The sequence below is a fragment of the Cyrtonyx montezumae genome, unplaced genomic scaffold (assembly GCF_038088225.1).
Source record: "Cyrtonyx montezumae isolate F1298 unplaced genomic scaffold, pur_monq_1.0 scaffold_1, whole genome shotgun sequence".
Classification (NCBI taxonomy): Eukaryota; Metazoa; Chordata; class Aves; order Galliformes; family Odontophoridae; genus Cyrtonyx; species Cyrtonyx montezumae.
The window spans coordinates 9,873,471-9,886,659 of record NW_027071825.1 but is presented as its reverse complement, the minus strand read 5'-3'; the positions used below and the strand labels follow the sequence as shown (position 1 = coordinate 9,886,659).

The 13,189-nt window shown below is 42.2% G+C and overlaps 1 protein-coding gene across 3 annotated transcripts in view; it reads left to right on the top strand.

The window, feature by feature from the left end:
- PTPRF (protein tyrosine phosphatase receptor type F) overlaps positions 1 to 13,189 on the top strand; it is a 338,292-nt gene that overhangs the window by 79,521 nt on the left and 245,582 nt on the right. For 2 of the 3 annotated variants that reach the window (XM_065740325.1, XM_065740315.1), the window contains exon 2: positions 2,543 to 2,623. The gene's annotated coding sequence lies outside the window, so the exon portion shown is untranslated. Of the gene's footprint in view, positions 1 to 1,077; positions 1,516 to 2,542; positions 2,624 to 13,189 lie in introns of those variants that run through there. The other variant, XM_065740306.1, reaches the window with a different exon arrangement.

Genomic DNA, 13,189 nt, shown 5'->3' with positions numbered 1-13,189 from the left:
TTTAAAGTCTTTGCTCTCTGTCTCTCTATTAATACTTGCAGTGTGGAAGAGGATTTTGGTGGCACATTTTCCCCTCCCTTTTATAGCAGTAGTGTCACTGTGGTGCAAGTGAGATAGTTGACTCGAACTGCCCCAATGATCTCAATGCAGAATCTACTTCAGCTTTTGGAAAAAGGAGTCCTCAGTGGAGCAAGCACATGTGTACCTTGTGAACAACTGCAACTGCAGTTACACGTGTTAGAACTATAGAAAAATGACAGAAAAAAAGGTTTCCAGAAAAAAACAGCTACAAAAGAAATGCATAAAAAGCGGTGTCATAGTTAGCAGCAGAGACTGATACTCGTAAGGGAGGAAATTAATATAAATTGTTGGCTTACAGAAATTTCAAGCGTTTTTATGCATTTAATAAAGGGTTGCCATTTAAGTAGCTTAAGCATCCTTCTCTGTAGATAACGTGTCCTGGGATTTAACAAACCACTTACAGTTGGATGGATTCCACTCAGATGTGATTGCCGTTCTTGCAACAAAGACTAGCTGATGAAGGGAATGAAAGGAGCCTGTACTGAAATGGCCATCATGTTAGCGTGGGGGAAGGGGGAGAAGAAGTTTGTATCGTCTTCCTTCTGTAAGTCTTGTATGTTAGTCTTGGTCATTGGAAAGATGTTAGACGAAACAATCAAAACATTGTTTCTCCCTGCAAAGCTGTCTAACCCAAGCTGTCTCAACATGGAGGAGCTGTTCACTGTGTATAGACTATCTGGGGACAGGAACTGGCAGGGCAAAGCCTGTTGAGCTGGAGACACAACACAGCAGCATAGACAGAGCCAGGTTTTTGGTGAGCTTGTCCGGAGAGGAGCATTTAAAGGAAAACATCCAGGGCGGTTATTCTAGTGCTCGAAGGAGAGCTTTTCTCAAATCTCAGGAAGCATGGCAGGAGGGGCCAGCAGGCTTTTCTAAATCTCCAGCTGGAGGGATGGAGGCTGGAACATGGAGATGCTGAAGGTGGGATATGGTGACCTGATATTGAATTAGAGATGCTAGGGTTTGAAAACTGTGACCTTGTATGTTGGAGGGGGGGAGGGGGTGGAGAAAACAAGCTCAAGATATTCTGCAGATAAGGAAGCTTGCTGAAAAAAGAAGAAAGAGGGACAGCATGGTTAAAATAAGGAAAAATATACTGGAGGAGCATTGTAAATAGGTACTGGTGAGGTACGAATTCAAGCTTTAAAACGGGAACGTGTTCTGAAATGACTGCGGTGAGCACAGCAAACGTGTGCCAGAAGTAAATATAGTAGAGTAAGCACTACTATGGAGTCATTGGAGTCAACACTGCATAACATAAAATTGCATAATATACTTATTTGTGAAGGTTATTTTAAATAGATAAGAGTCCTTGGGAAAGGTGACTGTGTTCTGGCTCCCTAGGCTGAGGTTTCCAATGGGGCCAAGCCTGACCTGGTGGAGGGCTGAGCTTGTCCTTCAGTTGTGCTGGCTCCTGCTTGGCCAACCTGGCAGGTAACCTCTGTATCTGCCGAGAGCCCTCCACCCACAAAAAACAAAAGAGGGAATTCTTTTGTTGGCCCAAATAGCTCAGGTTGTGAGAAAGGGCCTCCGTGGAGATCTGGCACTGAAGGGTGATGGTTAGTGGGGCACGCTGGGGTGGGTTGAGGTTGGACATGATGATCTTAGAGATCTTTTCCTACCTTAATGATTCTGTGATTCTAAATGGGCTATATTGCCATGCTGGTAGCATCCAGGGAGAGACCACAGGAGGCACTGGTGGGAAGGCACTTATTTCTGAGCAGGATTAGGATGGGAGGGGGTTATTGGCTGGAAATACTGGAGAAAACACATTTTTAACTGACACAGTCACAAGCTGATAGTGAGCCACAGCATGATGCCATGTGTAAAAGGGTGAGGTGCGTAAGCAAGCAATGGATAATCTTAAGAATTGAAGGGTCTTCCGAGAGAAAACTCGGTGAACCTGCTTTGTCTGGACAGCATAACAAGTTCTGACAGGGAGGTGGCATAATTCAGTTTTATCAGCAGGGAAATAAACTTCAGGGATGGAGAAGAGCTGTTTAAGCTACGGGATCAATGTTGGCATGAAAACAAATGGGTAAAAACTATTTGGGAGTAAATGCTAGGCTCAAAATGAGCAGTGTTTTGGTTGTGGGAGGAATTGGATTCTTCAGCATGTCAGACACGGGAGGAGGGGAGGAATGCTGTCAGTGTGCTGGGGCTCAGTCCTCCTGGTTGTGAATCTTTGAGGCAGCACGGAGCTTCTGATCTGTGAAAGGAACCCCTGCCCCCTCCACACCCACTGGTGATGGGTTACTGTGGTGGTGCCCTGTTGGAGCAGGGATGGGACAGCTGCCCTGTGCTGTCACGGGTGGGAATATGTGCCAAACCTAACTGCTTTTTCCACAAGATGGAGAATTCGTGTCATTAAACAAAGCCTTAGCCTTTTCTCTTTAGTCTGTGAATTTCTCTGCAGTTACTGTTGTTTATGACACTTATTTTTGTTGTTTTTCTTTCCTAGGTATTTTTATGGCCTCTGTCACAGTAGCGTCTCAGCGTCTCGCAGGCATTTATGGATTTATTCTGAGAACGTTCCTGTGAGGTAGGGAAACATTATTACCTGCGTTTTACAGACTGAGCTGAAGCACAGTGAGATAAAGGTTGCAGGAGGAGTCTGTACCACAGCCAGCAGTCAAACTCTGATTGTCAGCAACTTGTTTATTGTCCTAATCACAAACCCAGCTACCTGTCTTTTTCCTTTTCCTTCTTTTTTTTTCCCCTCTTTCTTTTCTTCCTGGTCTGATTATTATTAGAAACAATCTGCAAATGGCTGGGACGACCCCTGGAAAGTATGATTAGTTTTCCTGGTGTCCTTTTTTAACATCGTTACTTATGAGTTAAAATGCCTTTCTAAAAATATCAGCAGATCTGTTTATGTTAAATGATTAACATGTTTAGACTTTCAACAGATAAGCTGTCATGCTTTTTTTTTTTTTTTCTGAGTCAGTAACTCCTTTATCCTACCTGTCTGGGCTTGTGGCTGTTGCATTCTTACCCTGCTAATGCCATCCCAATCACCTAAAGCAATGCCAAGAATTTCATCATCCATGCAAAGATGGGATTCATGTCAAGGCAGGTGTAAAGTTTCTCAAGCACATTTATGTATAATTACTGTTTAACTTTATTTTTCAGAGGTCTTTTCAAGCCAGTTAAAATGTTCACCTTTTGAGATCTCAGATTCTCCTAGAAATTGGATTTCAGTGCCTGATTAGTGATGCTGATCCTTTTCAAACGTATTTCAAAGTTCGATACGTGTGTGTACAGAATTGTAATTTACATCGTAAAATCAAATATCATGAATAACAGCTTGATAAAATACGCTTTTTTTCTTCAAGTAAGGAAATGTTAAGATAGATCTCCCTTGATCCCTTCTTTCACCTCAGGTTGTAATTTAAAGTGTGACTTTACTGCCTTTTCTTAGCTACATGAGCATTACAAATTATGAAGACACCAGCAGGCTCTTACAATTAAATATTTTTATTGTCTATTAAAATAAGCAACATTATTAAAATGATAACATTGCAAAGAAATATTTAATGCTACCTTTCTAATTTTGTAGTCTGTACAATACATGCATTGAATTATATTTATGCTCTTCATTAACGTATATTATGTGTCATTGTGTCCCCAAGAATGAAAATGTAATGACTCATGAACTGTCTCAAAGTGTACTAAATAAGATTAAAGAGCTGGCCAGTGACCTTAACAGTCAATTAGTCTATGCATTACTCAACCCAATATTTGTGGAGTGTAGAAGGGGAGAGAAAACTCATTAGCTAAGATGCTGTTTGAAACAAACAAGACTTCTCTAATACCAGGAACTGATCTTGTTGCTTACATGGAGACTGAAGCACTTAAAGTAGGTATGTGTGTCTGGAAGCACAGCAGTGTGGTCTTGGGAGGGTGAGGAAAGCCTGCTGGTAGAGCTGAAAGAGAGCTAGAGAAGAGCTCTGGGGCTCAAAGTTTTTTTGGAATGGGTTCTGGCTTGTCCAGATCATGTACTTTCCTTCTATTGTATCAACTGCACCACTCAGCTTGGTATCATGAGCATGAGGGTGCACTCAATACCATTGTCTATTCCACTGATAAAGATGTTGAAGAGCACCAGCCCAAAGATGAACACCTTGTGGACTCAGCTTGTCGCTGGCCTCCACCTGAACATAGGGATATTGACTGCAGTCATCTCTGCAGCCAGCCAGCCAATTCTTTATCCACCTACTAGCTCACCTTTCATAATGCATCTCCCTGATTTAGAGATACAGTTCTCTCTGGAGGTATTATGCAACTATGGCATGCATGAGAGGGCTGGTTGCAGAAATCTTGTGTTTCACAAAAACAGCAGAGCAGGGAGAGCTTGTTGGCAAGGCATACTGCACATGTTTTCTCAAAGTTGTTTGCATCTGGGTAGCAGGGTGAGCATAAAGGCTCTGGGAGCATGCGCGCACTGCAGAACTATTTGTGAAGACTGCATCCCCATCTCATGCAGGTTAGGAGAGGGAAGGTGGTGGATCCAGAGCAGCAGTGGTGCTACCTACGAGCTGGCTGTTCTTTAGCCAGTTGATGGTCCTATTCTGCTTAATTTCCTAGCCTTTCTTTTTGAGTATGTTCAATTATGTATGTTTTCACCTGACCCTGAGAAGGTCTTCTGTCATTCTTAATGCAAACTCGAGTTTTAGGAAATAAAATATGACAGGCTTGGCCCACGCAAAATGTGTCTGAAAGTGCAGCTTGAGTGGCATGCAATAACATCTTTTAAAGTAAATCAACTTTTTTGAACTTAAATTGGGCAGAATCTCACTGATTTAGGTCACATTTTATCTGCAGGGGTTTCTTCTGAAATAATTTTCTTAATAAAGTCCATCTCATTTTGGAGGGATTGGGGTGGGAGGTACTGGAGAACTGGGGAAAAAAACAACCACGGTGTATTCAGTATATCTATGTTGTTCAGGTGAATGAGAGGAAAAAAAGGAAACTTTTTCAGTCATGTCAGCCTGAATCTAAAGCATCTAGAAGTGATTTTACAGGAGAGCCCCTGAAGATAAACTGTAACCTAGATTAGCAGAATTCAGATTAGGTTTTCAGGAGTTTGGAGGCTGCACTACATCCGGAAGCAATCTTGACATTCGCTTACACTGGAGTTATTGTATGATTGCTCTTTCAAGGGTTTACAACAATATGTAAAGTTTCCACTAAAATGTTACAGGCTTGAAAGTAATAAACTCAAACTGAAGACTTTGGAAAGATTAAAACCAACAAAAACAACCACCTAAAGCCAGTGCTTTCCACTTGCACCTAGCTATTGCTAGCATAGTGTTATCTGTGTGGTTATGGTTTAGGGGATTTTTTTTTTTTCTAACATGCAACATTACTTCTGACAGTTGGGCATTGGGTCTGCGGTTAAAAGTGAAGCTTCTACATGATCAGTTTTTTTCATTCAGACATAAAACGGTAAGGCAATTGTCATCAAAGTAACATTATTCTTACAGTTGTATAAATCTATCTTTGAACTGATTTGCATTTTGCAATATGTGATGGTATATTCTAATTTAAAGGCTTTTCAGTAACATAGGTTGAGTTTCTACAACACACAGACACAAACTTTCTGACTTAATGATTTGATTGTGTGCTGTGCCACTTGGGCCACAGCACAGTAATTCTTAGTGTGAAACAAGGAGCTGCTGTGTCTCACTGTAGTGCAGTGAGCAGTATTTTCTGACTGTATGTTAAATGACAGTCTCCAAAGGGCATCGGCTGAATTCACTGGCACAGCTCAGCATTCTTCGTGTATGGCTGTCTATGGTTTTTTGGACTTAAAGTCTTTATGGCCCTTTTATCTCACAGTGAGTGGAGTGCTCTAACAGCTTGGTGCCCAAAAGGCATGGCTGCTGGTGATTTACCTGGCTTCACACTGTATGTGCTGGAAATGCATGCGGGGAGGGAAGGGTGGGGTTGAAAGCTACAAATTTAGGCAAGTAAAACTCATTTCTGCTTTGAAGATGTATGCTTTAACTGTTCTACATGGATATATGCTTTCAGAAATGTATTTATGGAAAACATTATCAACAGATGCTGGAGATGTTACAAGACTTAACCATATTTGCAAAATTGAACATGAGCATTAGCCCTCTGGTCTTTTTCATTTCCTTTTCTATTATATAAAATCAGCATATTGGTAGGTGGCTTTTGTTTTGTCGCTTCACCTACTTAATTAATTTAGCTATCTGAGGGTTGGGCAATAAAGGTAGAATCACCATAACTGGCAGCGTAACTTTGCCAGCCCCTGTAGTCAGCATTTGCTAGTACTCTGGCGCAATGGGTTTGAATAGCTGCCATGCCATGTGTGCATTTGTTTTTTCCTTTAAACCCAATACGAGTGCTGAATTCATTAAAAATACATGCTACCTAAGTTAATGCGCATAAGAAGTTTTGGTACTGAGATCTCCTTTGAGGATACATTTAACTCTAATTAACTTGGTTTCGTTCTGTCTAGTAGCATAAGCTTGGTTGAAACCACCTAGCATGAGTTAGACTTCTGAAGTCAAGCTGTGTAGGACATCAGTTGGAAGAGCGTGCGGAGGTGCTGCCTGGCTCCTGGTGCTGTCCTCTGACAGCAACGGCTGTACAGGCTCCTGGGAGCTGCGGGGCAGCGTGGGATGGAGCTGCGTCATGTTGTACTCTCAGGCAAGGCTGTGGATTCCTAGAGAAACCTGAAATAATTATTTTTGCTGTACTGTAATTGAACAATTGCATGATAGCAAACTTCCCTTACTAAAATGGCTTCTGAGTTTTTTCACTTAGGAAATAAGGAATGGCAGCCTAGGTGGTTGTCAGCGTTTCACTGGCATGGCTTTTCACTTGCTTCATACTTTTTTTCCTAGTCATTGTTAGTCCAGGGGTAATTGCAATGGATCTGATAATTGTGATCTGTTTTTCAGTGGAAGAAAGGGATTACTAGTGGTTATATTAGTATTAAGAGCAAATACAGGCATGCATGGTTTGCAAGTACTGTTTTCTTGTGTTTTTTTTGTTTGGTATGGTAGTGTAGGAAATCAAGCTTTGTTGTTATGTCCAGTAAAACAGATTTCATTGAAAGATTATAGTATTTTGTGAGAGAAGATTTTCACTGTATCACTCAAAGAGAATACTGAGATTCAGATTCTGGAGTAGACGCTGTATTTTGTATAACTGGAAGGATGTTTGGATTTGTTGTATTCTCTTCACAGACAGCAAGAGAAAATATTTTTGTCTTTTTAGCTAGTACAATGGTTTTAGTCTTACAAAAGGATTTTCTAGATAGAAGACCCAGGTAAAACCGGATGCTGGATTTAAAAACCAGGGGAGAAAAAGACACCACTGGACAATTTTGAATGTTCATTTCCTGAAAATTGGACCTTTTAAAGCATTTTGGGTTGGATATGCTAGAAATTGAGGCATTAAAATCACTAACTGCTTCTGAGAATGACAGCCAGAATCCCCATTAACGTTGCATATCCTTCTTAGGGGATCACAGAGCAGAGACTGATGTCTTTCAGGGTGGAAAAGGAGCAGTTACAGAAGTTATGGTGCTTCAGCTGAGATATGGTAACTGTGTCTAGATCATTTTGGAGGAAAAACAGAAATCACAGAGGATGATCTAAGACTGTCTGGTTTACTTTGCATAGAGGCAGTCCAGCTATGCTCCTGTAATAAGTTGCCATGTCTCAGCTGTAAAGATGATAATATCCAGTTGATGAAAGTTAAATTATAGCTGTAACAGGTGGGTGCATTAAAATGTTGATGTGCTTCAAGATACGTGTCTGCTCACAGAGCGGTGGGACTCGCTGCGCTGGTTTGGACCAGTGGTCAGTCTAATTTAGTATCCTACCCCTGGCAATGATCAGGGCTAGATAACTAAGGGAATGGCACAGGAAATTGTGCATTTGGTTATCAAATGCTTTATCTGCTGGGGAAGTGTTGTGTTTTTTAATACATCAAGCTGAAACAGGCTGGTTTAGTCACTGAAAAGTGTTCCTTCTAATATGCGGTTAACTTTTAATCTTTCTTTGAAGAAAAGGAGCTTATTGGCATTTCTTAATGTTTTCCCTTCAGACGCTTGAGCTGAGAGCTGATGTGCACCATATACAGTCTCTAATCAGGATTGGTTTTTTGTTTTGTTTTTGAGGAGTTCTTCTGCATCTCTGAAAAAATTGAGTCATGATAGCTGAATAGTCTGGGGCTTTTTCCCAACGTTATAGCTGAAAGATAAAATACTAAGTGGGTTTCATGTAGTTATTGTATTGCTTGAGTGTGTCTTCACATTAATTAAAATTAATTTAAATGAGGTGATAGGAGTAAAGTACAGAGTAGGAAACGGATAGATCTGAAAAAGCAGATAAGATAGGTGTATTCAAATAGTCAGAGCCTGATGAAATTTGCCCTAGGGTACAGCAGCAACTAGCCAAGCAACCTTCGAACCATTTACAATTATCTTTTAGAAATTGTGAAGAGCAAGAGAGGTCCTGGAGGACTGAAAAGGGCAAATGCGGTACCTGCTTTTGAAAAGGGGAGGTCCAGGGAATTACAGGCTGGTTAGTCTGGCTGTGATGCTCAGAGAATTGGAACAAAATTTTTAATCAGTTTCTAGGAATCTGGAGGATAAGATGATGGTAAGGGACTGGAGGAGCTGTAGTTTTTGACATAACCTCTTGTGGCATTTCTGTGGAATAGAAAAACACGCATAATTAATTATATGATAAACAAGTAACTGTATAAAGACCATGTTTGGAAAGTAGTTGTCTATAACTTGCTGTGAAAATCAGGGGACCAAGGAGGCTAGTATGAACACACCCCTTGTTTGTTTTGGGCTGAGCTTTGTTTGCTGTTCTTTCCACTGATGTGGGCAGGGGAATACTTGCAGTGTCTGCAAGTAAGCCCGAACTGAGAGGGGCTGCAAGCATTGTGAAGCAGAGTTAAGTGGTCATGGTAGACTGAAAATAGCATTTAGAATCCTGCAGTTTGCAACTCAATGGGCTGAAATGAGGAAATACAAAACAGTGAGAACGTGGCTATGCTACACAGCTGCAAAAGAGCACTCTGGGACATGTATTGGATGACCACCTATACATGACCTAACAGTTATGGAAAGAACCAACTCCATCTGGAGTGTATTAGCAGGATTATAATTAAATATGAGGTAACAATTCTGCCATGGTCAGTGCTGCTCAGCCCTAGACGTGGAGCTGTTGGTTCTCTGGGGAGTGGGGCTGGCCAAAGGCTTCCCTGGCTGTGGGTGGGGTCTGGGTGGGGGGCAAGAGGTGGGGCTGCTGGGATTATGGCCTGACTTTGATGTTAAGGCTGCTCTGTTTGGACAAGGGACCCCTCCCATCTGTCTTACTCTGTGGTTCAGTAACCTGCTTGCATCTTCCTTTTCTTGAGAGGATGAAATTTTGGAGTGATAGATCTCAGGTCAATGGCAGTGTTCCTGTGGGTAATGTTAATCAGTGCTTCAAAAGGGACAGGTGTTATTAAGGTTGCTTCCCTTTGAGTAGTATCTTTTAACATAAAGACATTTGTTTTCTCAATCAAGCTTCAAGAGGAAGCACTGTAATCAGCTGTATAAATTTCCTCAGTGCTTTGGCATTTTCTTGTGTTAGAAGCACCGGAGTGTTTTCTAGGATACTAGTGGTTAGCTTAGAGCCTTCGGGAAACCTTTGGACATGGATTGGAGGTGGGGGTGCTCAAAGGAGGTTGTAGCCTTGTAATATAATAAACATTTCCCTAATCAGAGAAGCTTAGTATTTCCCATCATAATAAACAGAAGACATGTGATAAGTGACTTCAGCATCTATTTCTTAATGTTTTGCAAAAGTGATAGCTATGAGCTTGCGGTAGTGATATGCAATCTGTAACATTTGATGGTTAAATATTAATGTACATTGGCCATGTTTAAAGATCAAGAATGACTCTTATGTAATGAAATGTTAACTTTGTTTTAAGCTCCATCCGGTTTTGTGAGGTGACTTCCAGAGGCAGAGTGCATTGCCATTTGGGGGGAGTAGTCTGTTTGCTGAACCTTATTGACGATTTAATGTAATTGTTTTTCTTTGAAGGCTTTTCTGGGTTAGAACAATGAGAAATTAACACTGTTTTTTTTTTTTTTTTTTTTTTTTTTGCCGAGGGCTGATTTAATTGCTTAAAACATAGCCAATCTGCTTGAAAGGTGACCACACAAAGCATTCACAATGACCAGTGCTCTGTCTTGCTCAGCTGTCCCTTTTTCCTTAATCACACCGATGGTGGGTGCTTTTTTGTTCAGTTTTGGAACCAATTCCATTAAGCTGGCAGGGAAATGTGGCTGAGGAGCAGCAGCTGAGCAGGTATCTCCCTTGATAGCTGTGACAGTCTGTGGGGTCTGCTCAGCCCTGTGGGGCAGGCGTTCCTGGCCCAGTGGCGCGGAGACTTTAGACCATGTGTGTAATCTTGGTTAATTGTGTTAGATATTTGTTCTCCTTGTTTAATGTTTGTTGAAACCTTGTAAATGAAGTTGCTACAGTGTGAAATGTTATGCTATCTGATTTTGAAATGATCCACCTTATCTTGTTGACTTTCTTTTGAGCTGTTTCTTGTGGTGGTTCTGCTTTGCTGGCCTGCGTGTGGAGGTAAGAATGGGGCTTTCTCCTGAGTTTTGCTTTGTGGTTGTTATCTCCAGGCACAAATACTGCTTTATGCTGTTGTAAAAGGTGTATTGTTCAAGTGAAGACGTTTCACCTGCACCACGTTTGGGTTTTTTGGAAGTCTTGATCTGTTGATCTCAGCAGTACAAATTATTGGCACTGCTGGAATCAGAGACCCAAACTGATGAGGTACACAAAGTGGAAGGGCTGATAAAATGTATGCTACAGATGTTATGACAAGTACGTCATATTTTTTAGCTGGATAGCAGAGTGACTGATTGGCTGTAGACATTCCTGACACTGCCTGACAGAAAGGGTTATTTTATCTGAAAACAGTGCAGTTACAGATGAGAGAGTTCCTGAAAAACATCACTCACTTTTACTAGCGACATCCATCACTTCCTAATTATGGCTGCTCTTGGGTGGAGGAGCAAGTTGCTACCGTTGTTCCTCCGGAGCTGCTCTCCTCACTGCCACAGCAGCACAGGTCAAAGCCGGTCCTTCCTCCGTGGGCTTATGGATTGAATTAATGCACAGAGGTGTCTGTCTGTGTCAGATGGTGTCCCCGTGTTATAGGAATGGCTGTGGATCACCACTGTGGGAAGCAAACAACTTTGTAGTTCAGCCACCTACTCTGCAGTGCAGAAGATCTGTTAAGCTCCTGTTTGGAAGTCAGAGCTTTCACTGTCCTTTGAAAAGCTGAATCACATCAGAGCAAGTTGTGAGTGCAGTGAAAAGAGAAACCCTTGGTACGGCTCAGAAACAGGAGAGGAGCTTTGATCATGCTTCTCTACCGTGTGTGCTTGCGTGTGGGCTCCTGCTGTGTGTCCCCTCACCCCCAGGGCACACACCTTGCAGCCTCATGGCCAGCGGAGCTGCTGGGCCATTGCCCTCAAGGTTCTTTTCCATAGTGCTAAGTCAGCTTCACTTCTTCTATCAGGAGTTACTGGTCCTGGTGCCGTGCTGCACACTGACTGCTGAAGCTGTGTGCTGCTGCCTGTGGGATGGGGAAGCCCTGCACCTCTTCCTGTCACAGGAGCAGATGTTGGCTGAATCGATGGGAGGCTTTGTATCCTTGGAGCCCTCTGCATGGCTGTGTGTCTCACACCCTGGATTGCCTGAGCCACCTTCTGCACATAGCTCAGATGCTGGGCTCTTAAGAAATGTATTTTCCTTTGCAGTGGTAAATAATTCTCTTTTGGTAGGCTGACAGCAAGAGCGGTGCAGCAGATTTACTTTTTCAGTGTGGTACTGTTTACATACGGATAAAAATAACAGTTGGTTGAAGTATTGTTTGCTTTTATGTATATGTGCACCATGTGTTCCACTCTTTCAGCCTGGAATTCTTTCTATTTACTTTGTGTGGCTCATCGATCAGGCATGGAGATGCTGAGGATGCCATGGTGATAGGGTTAGCGTAGGTGCCTGCGTACGTGGTGTCGTCAGGGAGGAATAAACGAAGGTTTTCAAAATTGTTGTTTAATTCCAATGACTTTGCAGATGTTGAAGTATTCACGCTTGCTGGAATGCCCTGTGCTGCCTTTTCTCTTTGAATGCCTTGCAGCCTTTTCCTGGTTGCCAGTAATTGCAGTAATTAAACACACCTGGTAATGACAAAGCCTTGGTGCACCTTCTGCTCTTGAGGACACCGATGTCCTGAGGTTGGGAGCACCCATTGCCCTTGCATGTAGCTCTCGATTTAAATCTGGGTTCAAGGTGAAAGCCACAGCCTGCAGATGGGCAGAGGGGAGAGCTCTGTGCCTTGCGTGCATTGTGGCTTCCTCCTGGGAAGTGGAAGGCAGGACAACCAAGGTGCTGCTGTACTCAGATAATATTTATTGTTTCACTTTTCTTTTCTTTTGTGCTGCTAAAGTAGAGCTGGTTCTTGGTAAGATGACCCAAAGGTACTGTCTCTTCTTTCTGGTAGAAAGAATGAGTGAAGAGAAGATGAAAATAATGTCAAACATGGAGGATAGATTTAGTGATGCTGTGGTCCCAGACTTGCTGGAGCTTCAGTGACCAGATATCCTGAGTGCTGATAATGGATGAGCATTGCCTGTGGATTTCAGGCGCAGCTATGGAGCTCCAGCCCTGTTTAATAAACAACGTTTGCAATGTTGATGAAATTCTGGAGAAGGAAATGATTTGCATTTAATGGCTAAGCTTTTATTTTGTTTCTTTATTTTTTCTCTGGGAAAGCCTAATTCAGAGTTTAGTTTTAATGGGTGGGAAAACTGAGTGACCAACCACACAGCAATAAAAAAAGAAACAAAAACAAACAAACATCTGGAATACCCCCTACCCAGTTTTTAAGGGCAGAAAGACTGAAATGGATCATTATCCATCAACTCCCCAAAGACTAATTTGTGGGGAAGGTGGTGCCAGAGCAGAGGCTTTTGCAGGGAAAGTGTGGGTGAGGCCATCTGTCAGTATTGTTCTTGCTGCTTTTCCACTGC